This window comes from Euprymna scolopes, chromosome 29 (assembly GCF_053919585.1).
Source record: "Euprymna scolopes isolate OS-2025 chromosome 29, ASM5391958v1, whole genome shotgun sequence".
In the NCBI taxonomy this organism is placed as follows: Eukaryota; Metazoa; Mollusca; class Cephalopoda; order Sepiida; family Sepiolidae; genus Euprymna; species Euprymna scolopes.
Window position 1 is genome coordinate 87,722,293 of NC_136510.1, and position 9,634 is coordinate 87,731,926.

The window sequence follows — 9,634 nt, forward strand, 5'->3', positions numbered from 1 at the left end:
CAAATGGATTTTCCCTAGTTATACATATTTGTTGTACAGTGATAAGGACATTATGGAGAGTCATTCTGCAGAATCTGACGAGGTGGCCGAGTGGTTAAGGCGATGGACTGCTAATCCATTGGGGCCTCCTCGCGTGAGTTCGAATCTCATCCTCGTCGTAAATTGTTTTGTTGCTTTTCGGTACACTTTTAAAGTTGATTATAGAAATATACAGAAATGGATTTTATCTAGTTATACATATTTGTTGTACAGTGATAAGGACATTATGGAGAGTTATTCTGCAGAATCTGACGAGGTGGCCGAGTGGTTAAGGCGATGGACTGCTAATCCATTGGGGTCTCTCGCGTGAGTTCGAATCTCATCCTAGTCGTAAATTGTGTGGTTGCTTTTCGGTACACTTTTAAAGTTGATTATAGAAATATACACAAATGGATTTTCTCTAGTTATACATATTTGTTGTACAGTGATAAGGACATTATGGAGAGAAATTCTGCAGAATCTGACGAGGTGGCCGAGTGGTTAAGGCGATGGACTGCTAATCTATTGGGGTCTCCCCGCGTGAGTTCGAATCTCATCCTCGTCGTAAATTGTTTTGTTGCTTTTCGGTATTCTTTAAAAGTTGATTATAGAAATATACACAAATGGATTTTCTCTAGTTATACATATTTGTTGTACAGTGATAAGGACATTATGGAGACTTATTCTGCAGAATCTGACGAGGTGGCCGAGTGGTTAAGGCGATGGACTGCTAATCCATTGGGGTCTCCCCGCGTGAGGTCGAATCTCATCCTCGTCGTAAATTGTTTTGTTTCTTTTCGGTACACTTTTAAAGTTGATTATAGAAATATACACAAATGGATTTTCTCTAGTTATACATATTTGTTGTACAGTGATAAGGACATTATGGAGAGTTATTCTGCAGAATCTGACGAGGTGGCCGAGTGGTTAAGGCGATGGACTGCTAATTCATTGGGGTCTCCCCGCGTGAGTTCGAATCTCATCCTCGTCGTAAATTGTTTTGTTGCTTTTCGGTAAACTTTTAAAGTTGATTATAGAAATATACAGAAATGGATTTTCTTTAGTTATACATATTTGTTGTACAGTGATAAGGACATTATGGAGAGTTATTCTGCAGAATCTGACGAGGTGGCCGAGTGGTTAAGGCGATGGACTACTAATCCATTGGGTCTCCCCGCGTGAGTTCGAATCTCATCCTCGTCGTAAATTGTTTTGTTGCTTTTCGGTACACTTTTAAAGTTGATTATAGAAATATACACAAATGGATTTTCTCTAATTATACATATTTGTTGTACATAGATGAGGACATTATGGAGAGTTATTCTGCAGAATCTGACGAGGTGGCCGAGTGGTTAAGGCGATGGACTGCTAATCCATTGGGGTCTCCCCGCGTGAGTTCGAATCTACTTCTCGTCGTAAATTGTTTTGTTGCTTTTCGGTACACTTTTAAAGTTGATTATAGAAATATACACAAATGGATTTTCTCTAATTATACATATTTGTTGTACAGTGATGAGGACATTATGGAGAGTTATTCTGCAGAATCTGACGAGGTGGCCGAGTGGTTAAGGCGATGGACTGCTAATCCATTGGGGTCTCCCCGCGTGAGTTCGAAGATCACTCTCGTCGTAAATTGTTTTGTTGCTTTTCGGTACACTTTTAAAGTTGATTATAGAAATATAAACAAATGGATTTTCTCTAGTTGTACATATTTGTTGTGCAGTGATAAGGACATTATGTAGAGTTATTCCGCAGAATCTGACGAGGTGGCCGAGTGGTTAAGGCGGAGACTGCTAATCTATTGGGGTCTCCCCGTGTGAGTTCGAATCTCATCCTCGTCGTAAATTGTTTTGTTGCTTTTCGGTACACTTTTAAAGTTGATTATAGAAATATACACAAATGGATTTTCTCTACTTATACATATTTGTTGTACAGTGATAAGGACATTATGGAGAGTTATTCTTCAGAATCTGACGAGGTGGCCGAGTGGTTAAGGCGATGGACTGCTAATCCATTGGGGTCTCCCCGCGTGAGTTCGAATCTCATCCTCGTCGTAAATTGTTTGTTGCTTTTCGGTACACTTTTAAAGTTGATTATAGAAATATACACAAATGGATTTTCTCTAGTTATACATATTTGTTGTATAGTGATAAGGACATTATGGATAGATGTTCTACAGAATCTGACGAGGTAGCCGAGTGGTTAAGGCGATGGACTGCTAATCCATTGGGGTCTCCCCGCGTGAGTTCGAATCTCATCCTCGTCGTAAATTCTTTTGTTGCTTTTCGGTACACTTTTAAAGTTGATTATAGAAATATACACAAATGGATTTTCTCTAGTTATACATATTTTTTGTACAGTGATAAGGACATTATGGAGAGTTATTCTGCAGAATCTGACGAGGTCGCCGAGTGGTTAAGGCGATGGACTGCTAATCCATTGGGTCTCCCCGCGTGAGTTCGAATCTCATCCTCGTCGTAAATTGTTTTGTTGCTTTTCGGTACACTTTTAATGTTGATTATAGAAATATACACAAATGGATTTTCTCTAATTATACATATTTGTTGTACAGTCATGAGGACATTATGGAGAGTTATTCTGCAGAATCTGACGAGGTGGCCGAGTGGTTAAGGCGATGGACTGCTAATCCATTGGGGTCTCCCCGCGTGAGTTCGAATCTCATCCTCGTCGTAAATTGTTTTGTTGCTTTTCGGTACACTTTTAAAGTTGATTATAGAAATATACACAAATGGATTGTCTCTAGTTATACATATTTGTTGTACAGTTATAAGGACATTATGGAGAGATATTCTGCAGAATCTGACGAGGTGGCCGAGTGGTTAAGGCGATGGACTGCTAATCCATTGGGGTCTCCCCGCGTGAGTTCGAATCTCATCCTCGTCGTAAAATGTTTGTTGCTTTTCGGTACACTTTTAAAGTTGATTATATAAATATACACAAATGGATTTTCCCTAGTTATACATATTTGTTGTACAGTGATAAGGACATTATGGAGAGTCATTCTGCAGAATCTGACGAGGTGGCCGAGTGGTTAAGGCGATGGACTGCTAATCTATTGGGGTCTCCTCGCGTGAGTTCGAATCTCATCCTCGTCGTAAATTGTTTTGTTGCTTTTCGGTACACTTTTAAAGTTGATTATAGAAATATACACAAATGGATTTTATCTAGTTATACATATTTGTTGTACAGTGATAAGGACATTATGGAGAGTTATTCTGCAGAATCTGACGAGGTGGCCGAGTGGTTAAGGCGATGGACTGCTAATCCATTGGGGTCTCCCCGCGTGAGTTCGACTCTCATCCTAGTCGTAAATTGTTTGTTGCTTTTCGGTACACTTTTAAAGTTGATTATAGAAATATACACAAATCGATTTTCTCTAGTTATACATATTTGTTGTACAGTGATAAGAACATTATGGAGAGTTATTCTGCAGAATCTGACGAGGTGGCCGAGTGGTTAAGGCGATGGACTGCTAATCCATTGGGGTCTCCCCGCGTGAGGTCGAATCTCATCCTCGTCGTAAATTGTTTTGTTGCTTTTCGGTACACTTTTAAAGTTGATTAAAGAAATATACAGAAATGGATTTTCTCTAGTTATACATATTTGTTGTACAGTGATAAGGACATTATGGGGAGTTATTCTGCTGAATCTGACGAGGTGGCCGAGTGGTTAAGGCGATGGACTGCTAATCCATTGGGGTCTCCCCGCGTGAGTTCGAATCTCATCCTCGTCGTAAATTGTTTGTTGCTTTTCGGTACACTTTTAAAGTTGATTATATAAATATACACAAATGGATTTTCTCTAGTTATACATATTTGTTGTACAGTGATAAGGACATTGTGGAGAGTTATTCTGCAGAATCTGATGAGGTGGCCGAGTGGTTAAGGCGATGGGCTGCTAATCCATTGGGGTCTCCCCGCGTGAGTTCGAATCTCATCCTCGTCGCAAATTGTTTTGTTGCTTTTCGGTACACTTTTAAAGTTGATTATAGAAATATACACAAATGGATTTTCTCTAGTTATACATATTTGTTGTACAGTGATAAGGACATTATGGAGAGTTATTCTGCTGAATCTGACGAGGTGGCCGAGTGGTTAAGGCGATGGACTGCTAATCCATTGGGGTCTCCCCGCGTGAGTTCGAATCTCATCTTCGTCGTAAATTGTTTTGTTGCTTTTCGGTACACTTTTAAAGTTGATTATAGAAATATACAGAAATGGATTTTCTCTAGTTATACATATTTGTTGTACAGTGATAAGGACATTATGGAGAGTTATTCTGCAGAATCTGACGAGGTGGCCGAGTGGTTAAGGCGATGGACTGCTAATCCATTGGGGTCTCCCCGCGTGAGTTCGAATCTCATCCTCGTCGTAAATTGTTTTGTTGCTTTTCGGTACACTTTTAAAGTTGATTATAGAAATATACACAAATGGATTTTCTCTAGTTATACATATTTGTTGTACAGTGATAAGGACATTATGGAGGGATACTCTGCAGAATCTGACGAGGTGGCCGAGTGGTTAAGGCGATGGACTGCTAATCCTTTGGGGTCTCCCCGCGTGAGTTCGAATCTCATCCTCGTCGTAAATTGTTTTGTTGCTTTTCGGTACACTTTTAAAGTTGATTATAGAAATATACAGAAATGGATTTTCTCTAGTTATACATATTTGTTGTACAGTGATAAGGACATTATGGAGAGTTATTCTGCAGAATCTGACGAGGTGGCCGAGTCGTTAACGCGATGGACTGCTAATCCATTGGGGTCTCCCCGCGTGAGTTCGACTCTCACCCTCGTCGTAAATTGTTTTGTTGCTTTTCGGTACACTTTTAAAGTTGATTATAGAAATATACACAAATGGATTTTTTCTAGTTATACATATTTGTTGTACAGTGATAAGGACATTATGAAGAGTTATTCTGCAGAATCTGACGAGGTGGCCGAGTGGTTAAGGCGATGGACTGCTAATCCATTGGGGTCTCCCCGCGTGAGTTCGAATCTCACTCTCGTCGTAAATTGTTTTGTTGCTTTTCGGTACACTTTTAAAGTTGATTATAGAAATATACACAAATGGATTGTCTCTAGTTATACATATTTGTTGTACAGTGATAAGGACATTATGGAGAGTTATTCTGCAGAGTCTGACGAGGTGGCCGAGTGGTTAATGTCATGGACTGCTAATCTATTGGGGTCTCCCCGTGTGAGTTCGAATCTCATCCTCGTCGTAAATTGTTTTGTTGCTTTTCGGTACACTTTTAAAGTTGTTTATAGAAATATACACAAATGGATTTTCTCTAGGTATACATATTTGTTGTACAGTGATAAGGACATTATGGAGAGCCTTTCTTCAGAATCTGACGAGGTGGCCGAGTGGTTAAGGCGATGGACTGTTAATCCATTGGGGTCTCCCGCGTGAGCTCGAATCTCATCCTAGTCGTAAATTGTCTGGTTGCTTTTCGGTACACTTTTAAAGTTGATTATAGAAATATACACAAATGGATTTTCTCTAGTTATACATATTTGTTGTACAGTGATAAGGACATTATGGAGAGTTATTTTGCAGAATCTGACGAGGTGGCCGAGTGGTTAAGGTGATGGACGTCTAATCCATTGGGGTCTCCCGGCGTGAGTTCGAATCTCACTCTCGTCGTAAATTGTTTTGTTGCTTTTCGGTACACTTTTAAAGTTGATTATAGAAATATACACAAATGGATTTTCTCTAGTTATACATATTTGTTGTACAGTGATAAGGACATTATGGAGAGTTATTCTTCAGAATCTGACGAGGTGGCCGAGTGGTTAAGGCGATGGACTGCTAATCCATTGGGGTCTCCCCGCGTGAGTTCGAATCTCTTCCTCGTCGTAAATTGTTTTGTTGCTTTTCGGTACACTTTTAAAGTTGATTATAGAAATATACACAAATGGATTTTCTCTAGTTATACATATTTGTTGTACAGTGATAAGGACATTATGGAGAGTTATTCTGCAGAATCTGACGAGGTGGCCGAGTGGTTAAGGCGATGGACTGCTAATCCATTGGGGTCTCCCCGCGTGAGTTCGAATCTCATCCTCGCCGTAAATTGTTTTGTTGCTTTTCGGTACACTTTTAAAGTTGATTATAGAAATATACACAAATGGATTTTCTCTAGTTATACATATTTGTTGTACAGTGATAAGGACATTATGGAGGGATATTTTGCAGAATCTGACGAGGTGGCCGAGTCGTTAAGGCGATGGACTGCTAATCCATTGCGGTCTCCCCGCGTGAGTTCGAATCTCATCCTCGTCGTAAATTGTTTTGTTGCTTTTCGGTACACTTTTAAAGTTGATTATAGAAATATACACAAATGGATTTTTTCTAGTTAAACATATTTGTTGTACAGTGATAAGGACATTATGGAGAGTTATTCTGCAGAATCTGACGAGGTGGCCGAGTGGTTAAGGCGATGGACTGCTAATCCATTGGGGTCTCCCCGCGTGAGTTCGACGCTCACTCTCGTCGTAAATTGTTTTGTTGCTTTTCGGTACACTTTTAAAGTTGATTATAGAAATATACACAAATGGATTTTCTCTAGTTATACATATTTGTTGTGCAGTGATAAGGACATTATGGAGAGTTATTCCGCAGAATCTGACTAGGTGGCCGAGTGGTTAAGGCGGAGACTGCTAATCTATTGGGGTCTCCCCGTGTGAGTGCGAATCTCATCCTCGTCGTAAATTGTTTTGTTGCTTTTCGGTACACTTTTAAAGTTGATTATAGAAATATACACAAATGGATTTTCTCTAGTTATACATATTTGTTGTACAGTGATAAGGACATTATGGAGAGTTATTCTTCAGAATCTGACGAGGTGGCCGAGTGGTTAAGGCGATGGACTGCTAATCCATTGGGGTCTCCCCGCGTGAGTTCGACTCTCATCCTCGTCGTAAATTGTTTTGTTGCTTTTCGGTACACTTTTAAAGTTGATTATAGAAATATACACAAATGGATTTTCTCTAGTTATACATATTTGTTGTACAGTGATAAGGACATTATGGGGAGTTATTCTGCTGAATCTGACGAGGTGGCCCAGTGGTTAAGGCGATGGACTGCTAATGTATTGGGGTCTCCCCGTGTGAGTTCGAATCTCATCCTCGTCGTAAATTGTTTTGTTGCTTTTCGGTACACTTTTAAAGTTGTTTATAGAAATATACACAAATGGATTTTCTCTAGTTATACATATTTGTTGTACAGTGATAAGGACATTATGGAGAGTTATTCTTCAGAATCTGACGAGGTGGCCGAGTGGTTAAGGCGATGGACTGCTAATCCATTTGGGTCTCCCCGCGTGAGTTCGAATCTCATCCTCGTCGTAAATTGTTTGTTGCTTTTCGGTACACTTTTAAAGTTGATTATATAAATATACACAAATGGATTTTCTCTAGTTATACATATTTGTTGAACAGTGATAAGGACATTATGGAGAGTTATTCTTCAGAATCTGACGAGGTGGCCGAGTGGTTAAGGCGATGGACTGCTAATCCATTGGGGTCTCCCCGCGTGAGTTCGAATCTCATCCTCGTCGTAAATTGTTTTGTTTCTTTTCGGTACACTTTTAAAGTTGATTATAGAAATATACACAAATGGATTTTCTCTAGTTATACATATTTGTTGTACAGTGATAAGGACATTATGGAGAGTTATTCTGCAGAAACTGACGAGGTGGCCGAGTGGTTAAGGCGATGGACTGCTAATTCATTGGGGTCTCCCCGCGTGAGTTCGAATCTCATCCTCGTCGTAAATTGTTTTGTTGCTTTTCGGTACACTTTTAAAGTTGATTATAGAAATATACACAAATGGATTTTCTCTAGTTATACATATTTGTTGTACAGTGATAAGGACATTATGGAGAGATACTCTGCAGAATCTGACGAGGTGGCCGAGTGGTTAAGGAAATGGACTGCTAATCCATTGGGGTCTCCCCGCGTGAGTTCGAATCTCATCCTCGTCGTAAATTGTTTTGTTGCTTTTCGGTACACTTTTAAAGTTGATTATAGAAATATACACAAATGGATTTTCTCTAGTTATACATATTTGTTGTACAGTCATAAGGACATTATGGAGAGATATTCTGCAGAATCTGACGAGGTGGCCGAGTGGTTAAGGCGATGGACTGCTAATCCATTGGGGTCTCCCCGCGTGAGTTCGACTCTCACCCCCGTCGTAAATTGTTTTGTTGCTTTTCGGTACACTTTTAAAGTTGATTATAGAAATATACACAAATGGATTTTTTCTAGTTATACATATTTGTTGTACAGTTATAAGGACATTATGGAGAGTTATTCTGCAGAATCTGACGAGGTGGCCGAGTGGTTAAGGCGATGGACTGCTAATCCATTGGGGTCTCCCCGCGTGAGTTCGAATCTCACTCTCGTCGTAAATTGTTTTGTTGCTTTTCGGTACACTTTTAAAGTTGATTATAGAAATATACACAAATGGATTTTCTCTAGTTATACATATTTGTTGTACAGTTATAAGGACATTATGGAGAGTTATTCTGCAGAATCTGACGAGGTGGCCGAGTGGTTAAGGCGATGGACTGCTAATCTATTGGGGTCTCCCCGTGTGAGTTCGAATCTCATCCTCGTCGTAAATTGTTTTGTTGCTTTTCGGTACACTTTTAAAGTTGTTTATAGAAATATACACAAATGGATTTTCTCTAGTTATACATATTTGTTGTACAGTGATAAGGACATTATGGAGAGCTTTTCTTCAGAATCTGACGAGGTGGCCGAGTGGTTAAGGCGATGGTCTGCTAATCCGTTGGGGTCTCCCCGCGTGAGTTCGAATCTCATCCTCGTCGTAAAATGTTTGTTGCTTTTCGGTACACTTTTAAAGTTGATTATATAAATATACACAAATGGATTTTCTCTAGTTATACATATTTGTTGTACAGTGATAAGGACATTATGGAGAGTTATTCTGCAGAATCTGACGAGGTGGCCGAGTGGTTAAGGCGATGGACTGCTAATCCATTGGGGTCTCCCGCGTGAGTTCGAATCTCATCCTAGTCGTAAATTGTTTGGTTGCTTTTCGGTACACTTTTAAAGTTGATTATAGAAATATACACAAATGGATTTTCTCTAGTTATACATATTTGTTGTACAGTGATAAGGACATTATGGAGAGTTATTCTGCAGAATCTGACGAGGTGGCCGAGTGGTTAAGGCGATGGACGTCTAATCCATTGGGGTCTCCCGGCGTGAGTTCGAATCTCACTCTCGTCGTAAATTGTTTTGTTGCTTTTCGGTACACTTTTAAAGTTGATTATAGAAATATACACAAATGGATTTTCTCTAGTTATACATATTTGTTGTACAGTGATAAGGACATTATGGAGAGTTATTCTTCAGAATCTGACGAGGTGGCCGAGTGGTTAAGGCGATGGACTGCTAATCCATTGGGGTCTCCCCGCGTGAGGTCGAATCTCATCCTCGTCGTAAATTGTTTTGTTTCTTTTCGGTACACTTTTAAAGTTGATTATAGAAATATACACAAATGGATTTTCTCTAGTTATACATATTTGTTGTACAGTGATAAGGACATTATGGAGAGTT

The 9,634-nt window shown here is 39.6% G+C and overlaps 44 non-coding genes across 44 annotated transcripts; all 44 read left to right on the plus strand.

Moving 5' to 3' along the window:
* The first annotated feature begins 76 nt into the window (after window positions 1–76).
* On the plus strand, window positions 77–158 carry Trnas-gcu (transfer RNA serine (anticodon GCU)). The gene has a single exon. It is a non-coding gene; the product is annotated as a tRNA-Ser (tRNA).
* Window positions 159–289: 131 nt separating this feature from the next.
* Window positions 290–370, plus strand: Trnas-gcu (transfer RNA serine (anticodon GCU)). The gene has a single exon. It is a non-coding gene; the product is annotated as a tRNA-Ser (tRNA).
* A 131-nt stretch (window positions 371–501) lies between these two features.
* Window positions 502–583, plus strand: Trnas-gcu (transfer RNA serine (anticodon GCU)). The gene has a single exon. It is a non-coding gene; the product is annotated as a tRNA-Ser (tRNA).
* A 131-nt stretch (window positions 584–714) lies between these two features.
* Trnas-gcu (transfer RNA serine (anticodon GCU)) lies at window positions 715–796 on the plus strand. The gene has a single exon. It is a non-coding gene; the product is annotated as a tRNA-Ser (tRNA).
* A 131-nt stretch (window positions 797–927) lies between these two features.
* On the plus strand, window positions 928–1,009 carry Trnas-gcu (transfer RNA serine (anticodon GCU)). Its single transcript has one exon. It is a non-coding gene; the product is annotated as a tRNA-Ser (tRNA).
* Window positions 1,010–1,140: 131 nt separating this feature from the next.
* Window positions 1,141–1,221, plus strand: Trnas-acu (transfer RNA serine (anticodon ACU)). The gene has a single exon. It is a non-coding gene; the product is annotated as a tRNA-Ser (tRNA).
* Window positions 1,222–1,352: 131 nt separating this feature from the next.
* On the plus strand, window positions 1,353–1,434 carry Trnas-gcu (transfer RNA serine (anticodon GCU)). The gene has a single exon. It is a non-coding gene; the product is annotated as a tRNA-Ser (tRNA).
* Window positions 1,435–1,565: 131 nt separating this feature from the next.
* Trnas-gcu (transfer RNA serine (anticodon GCU)) lies at window positions 1,566–1,647 on the plus strand. Its single transcript has one exon. It is a non-coding gene; the product is annotated as a tRNA-Ser (tRNA).
* Window positions 1,648–1,778: 131 nt separating this feature from the next.
* On the plus strand, window positions 1,779–1,859 carry Trnas-gcu (transfer RNA serine (anticodon GCU)). The gene has a single exon. It is a non-coding gene; the product is annotated as a tRNA-Ser (tRNA).
* A 131-nt stretch (window positions 1,860–1,990) lies between these two features.
* Window positions 1,991–2,072, plus strand: Trnas-gcu (transfer RNA serine (anticodon GCU)). The gene has a single exon. It is a non-coding gene; the product is annotated as a tRNA-Ser (tRNA).
* A 130-nt stretch (window positions 2,073–2,202) lies between these two features.
* Window positions 2,203–2,284, plus strand: Trnas-gcu (transfer RNA serine (anticodon GCU)). Its single transcript has one exon. It is a non-coding gene; the product is annotated as a tRNA-Ser (tRNA).
* A 131-nt stretch (window positions 2,285–2,415) lies between these two features.
* On the plus strand, window positions 2,416–2,496 carry Trnas-gcu (transfer RNA serine (anticodon GCU)). Its single transcript has one exon. It is a non-coding gene; the product is annotated as a tRNA-Ser (tRNA).
* A 131-nt stretch (window positions 2,497–2,627) lies between these two features.
* Trnas-gcu (transfer RNA serine (anticodon GCU)) lies at window positions 2,628–2,709 on the plus strand. Its single transcript has one exon. It is a non-coding gene; the product is annotated as a tRNA-Ser (tRNA).
* A 131-nt stretch (window positions 2,710–2,840) lies between these two features.
* Window positions 2,841–2,922, plus strand: Trnas-gcu (transfer RNA serine (anticodon GCU)). The gene has a single exon. It is a non-coding gene; the product is annotated as a tRNA-Ser (tRNA).
* Window positions 2,923–3,052: 130 nt separating this feature from the next.
* Window positions 3,053–3,134, plus strand: Trnas-gcu (transfer RNA serine (anticodon GCU)). The gene has a single exon. It is a non-coding gene; the product is annotated as a tRNA-Ser (tRNA).
* Window positions 3,135–3,265: 131 nt separating this feature from the next.
* Trnas-gcu (transfer RNA serine (anticodon GCU)) lies at window positions 3,266–3,347 on the plus strand. Its single transcript has one exon. It is a non-coding gene; the product is annotated as a tRNA-Ser (tRNA).
* A 130-nt stretch (window positions 3,348–3,477) lies between these two features.
* Window positions 3,478–3,559, plus strand: Trnas-gcu (transfer RNA serine (anticodon GCU)). Its single transcript has one exon. It is a non-coding gene; the product is annotated as a tRNA-Ser (tRNA).
* Window positions 3,560–3,690: 131 nt separating this feature from the next.
* On the plus strand, window positions 3,691–3,772 carry Trnas-gcu (transfer RNA serine (anticodon GCU)). Its single transcript has one exon. It is a non-coding gene; the product is annotated as a tRNA-Ser (tRNA).
* A 130-nt stretch (window positions 3,773–3,902) lies between these two features.
* Window positions 3,903–3,984, plus strand: Trnas-gcu (transfer RNA serine (anticodon GCU)). The gene has a single exon. It is a non-coding gene; the product is annotated as a tRNA-Ser (tRNA).
* A 131-nt stretch (window positions 3,985–4,115) lies between these two features.
* On the plus strand, window positions 4,116–4,197 carry Trnas-gcu (transfer RNA serine (anticodon GCU)). The gene has a single exon. It is a non-coding gene; the product is annotated as a tRNA-Ser (tRNA).
* A 131-nt stretch (window positions 4,198–4,328) lies between these two features.
* Window positions 4,329–4,410, plus strand: Trnas-gcu (transfer RNA serine (anticodon GCU)). Its single transcript has one exon. It is a non-coding gene; the product is annotated as a tRNA-Ser (tRNA).
* Window positions 4,411–4,541: 131 nt separating this feature from the next.
* Window positions 4,542–4,623, plus strand: Trnas-gcu (transfer RNA serine (anticodon GCU)). The gene has a single exon. It is a non-coding gene; the product is annotated as a tRNA-Ser (tRNA).
* A 131-nt stretch (window positions 4,624–4,754) lies between these two features.
* Trnas-gcu (transfer RNA serine (anticodon GCU)) lies at window positions 4,755–4,836 on the plus strand. Its single transcript has one exon. It is a non-coding gene; the product is annotated as a tRNA-Ser (tRNA).
* Window positions 4,837–4,967: 131 nt separating this feature from the next.
* Trnas-gcu (transfer RNA serine (anticodon GCU)) lies at window positions 4,968–5,049 on the plus strand. The gene has a single exon. It is a non-coding gene; the product is annotated as a tRNA-Ser (tRNA).
* Window positions 5,050–5,180: 131 nt separating this feature from the next.
* Trnas-gcu (transfer RNA serine (anticodon GCU)) lies at window positions 5,181–5,262 on the plus strand. Its single transcript has one exon. It is a non-coding gene; the product is annotated as a tRNA-Ser (tRNA).
* A 131-nt stretch (window positions 5,263–5,393) lies between these two features.
* Window positions 5,394–5,474, plus strand: Trnan-guu (transfer RNA asparagine (anticodon GUU)). Its single transcript has one exon. It is a non-coding gene; the product is annotated as a tRNA-Asn (tRNA).
* A 131-nt stretch (window positions 5,475–5,605) lies between these two features.
* Trnar-ucu (transfer RNA arginine (anticodon UCU)) lies at window positions 5,606–5,687 on the plus strand. The gene has a single exon. It is a non-coding gene; the product is annotated as a tRNA-Arg (tRNA).
* A 131-nt stretch (window positions 5,688–5,818) lies between these two features.
* Trnas-gcu (transfer RNA serine (anticodon GCU)) lies at window positions 5,819–5,900 on the plus strand. Its single transcript has one exon. It is a non-coding gene; the product is annotated as a tRNA-Ser (tRNA).
* A 131-nt stretch (window positions 5,901–6,031) lies between these two features.
* Trnas-gcu (transfer RNA serine (anticodon GCU)) lies at window positions 6,032–6,113 on the plus strand. Its single transcript has one exon. It is a non-coding gene; the product is annotated as a tRNA-Ser (tRNA).
* Window positions 6,114–6,244: 131 nt separating this feature from the next.
* On the plus strand, window positions 6,245–6,326 carry Trnas-gcu (transfer RNA serine (anticodon GCU)). Its single transcript has one exon. It is a non-coding gene; the product is annotated as a tRNA-Ser (tRNA).
* Window positions 6,327–6,457: 131 nt separating this feature from the next.
* Window positions 6,458–6,539, plus strand: Trnas-gcu (transfer RNA serine (anticodon GCU)). Its single transcript has one exon. It is a non-coding gene; the product is annotated as a tRNA-Ser (tRNA).
* Window positions 6,540–6,882: 343 nt separating this feature from the next.
* Trnas-gcu (transfer RNA serine (anticodon GCU)) lies at window positions 6,883–6,964 on the plus strand. Its single transcript has one exon. It is a non-coding gene; the product is annotated as a tRNA-Ser (tRNA).
* Window positions 6,965–7,095: 131 nt separating this feature from the next.
* Trnas-gcu (transfer RNA serine (anticodon GCU)) lies at window positions 7,096–7,177 on the plus strand. Its single transcript has one exon. It is a non-coding gene; the product is annotated as a tRNA-Ser (tRNA).
* Window positions 7,178–7,308: 131 nt separating this feature from the next.
* Trnas-gcu (transfer RNA serine (anticodon GCU)) lies at window positions 7,309–7,390 on the plus strand. Its single transcript has one exon. It is a non-coding gene; the product is annotated as a tRNA-Ser (tRNA).
* Window positions 7,391–7,520: 130 nt separating this feature from the next.
* Window positions 7,521–7,602, plus strand: Trnas-gcu (transfer RNA serine (anticodon GCU)). The gene has a single exon. It is a non-coding gene; the product is annotated as a tRNA-Ser (tRNA).
* Window positions 7,603–7,733: 131 nt separating this feature from the next.
* On the plus strand, window positions 7,734–7,815 carry Trnas-gcu (transfer RNA serine (anticodon GCU)). The gene has a single exon. It is a non-coding gene; the product is annotated as a tRNA-Ser (tRNA).
* Window positions 7,816–7,946: 131 nt separating this feature from the next.
* On the plus strand, window positions 7,947–8,028 carry Trnas-gcu (transfer RNA serine (anticodon GCU)). Its single transcript has one exon. It is a non-coding gene; the product is annotated as a tRNA-Ser (tRNA).
* A 131-nt stretch (window positions 8,029–8,159) lies between these two features.
* Trnas-gcu (transfer RNA serine (anticodon GCU)) lies at window positions 8,160–8,241 on the plus strand. The gene has a single exon. It is a non-coding gene; the product is annotated as a tRNA-Ser (tRNA).
* Window positions 8,242–8,372: 131 nt separating this feature from the next.
* On the plus strand, window positions 8,373–8,454 carry Trnas-gcu (transfer RNA serine (anticodon GCU)). The gene has a single exon. It is a non-coding gene; the product is annotated as a tRNA-Ser (tRNA).
* A 131-nt stretch (window positions 8,455–8,585) lies between these two features.
* Window positions 8,586–8,667, plus strand: Trnas-gcu (transfer RNA serine (anticodon GCU)). Its single transcript has one exon. It is a non-coding gene; the product is annotated as a tRNA-Ser (tRNA).
* Window positions 8,668–8,798: 131 nt separating this feature from the next.
* Trnas-gcu (transfer RNA serine (anticodon GCU)) lies at window positions 8,799–8,880 on the plus strand. The gene has a single exon. It is a non-coding gene; the product is annotated as a tRNA-Ser (tRNA).
* Window positions 8,881–9,010: 130 nt separating this feature from the next.
* Window positions 9,011–9,091, plus strand: Trnas-gcu (transfer RNA serine (anticodon GCU)). Its single transcript has one exon. It is a non-coding gene; the product is annotated as a tRNA-Ser (tRNA).
* A 131-nt stretch (window positions 9,092–9,222) lies between these two features.
* On the plus strand, window positions 9,223–9,304 carry Trnar-ucu (transfer RNA arginine (anticodon UCU)). The gene has a single exon. It is a non-coding gene; the product is annotated as a tRNA-Arg (tRNA).
* Window positions 9,305–9,435: 131 nt separating this feature from the next.
* On the plus strand, window positions 9,436–9,517 carry Trnas-gcu (transfer RNA serine (anticodon GCU)). Its single transcript has one exon. It is a non-coding gene; the product is annotated as a tRNA-Ser (tRNA).
* The last annotated feature ends 117 nt before the right edge of the window (window positions 9,518–9,634 follow it).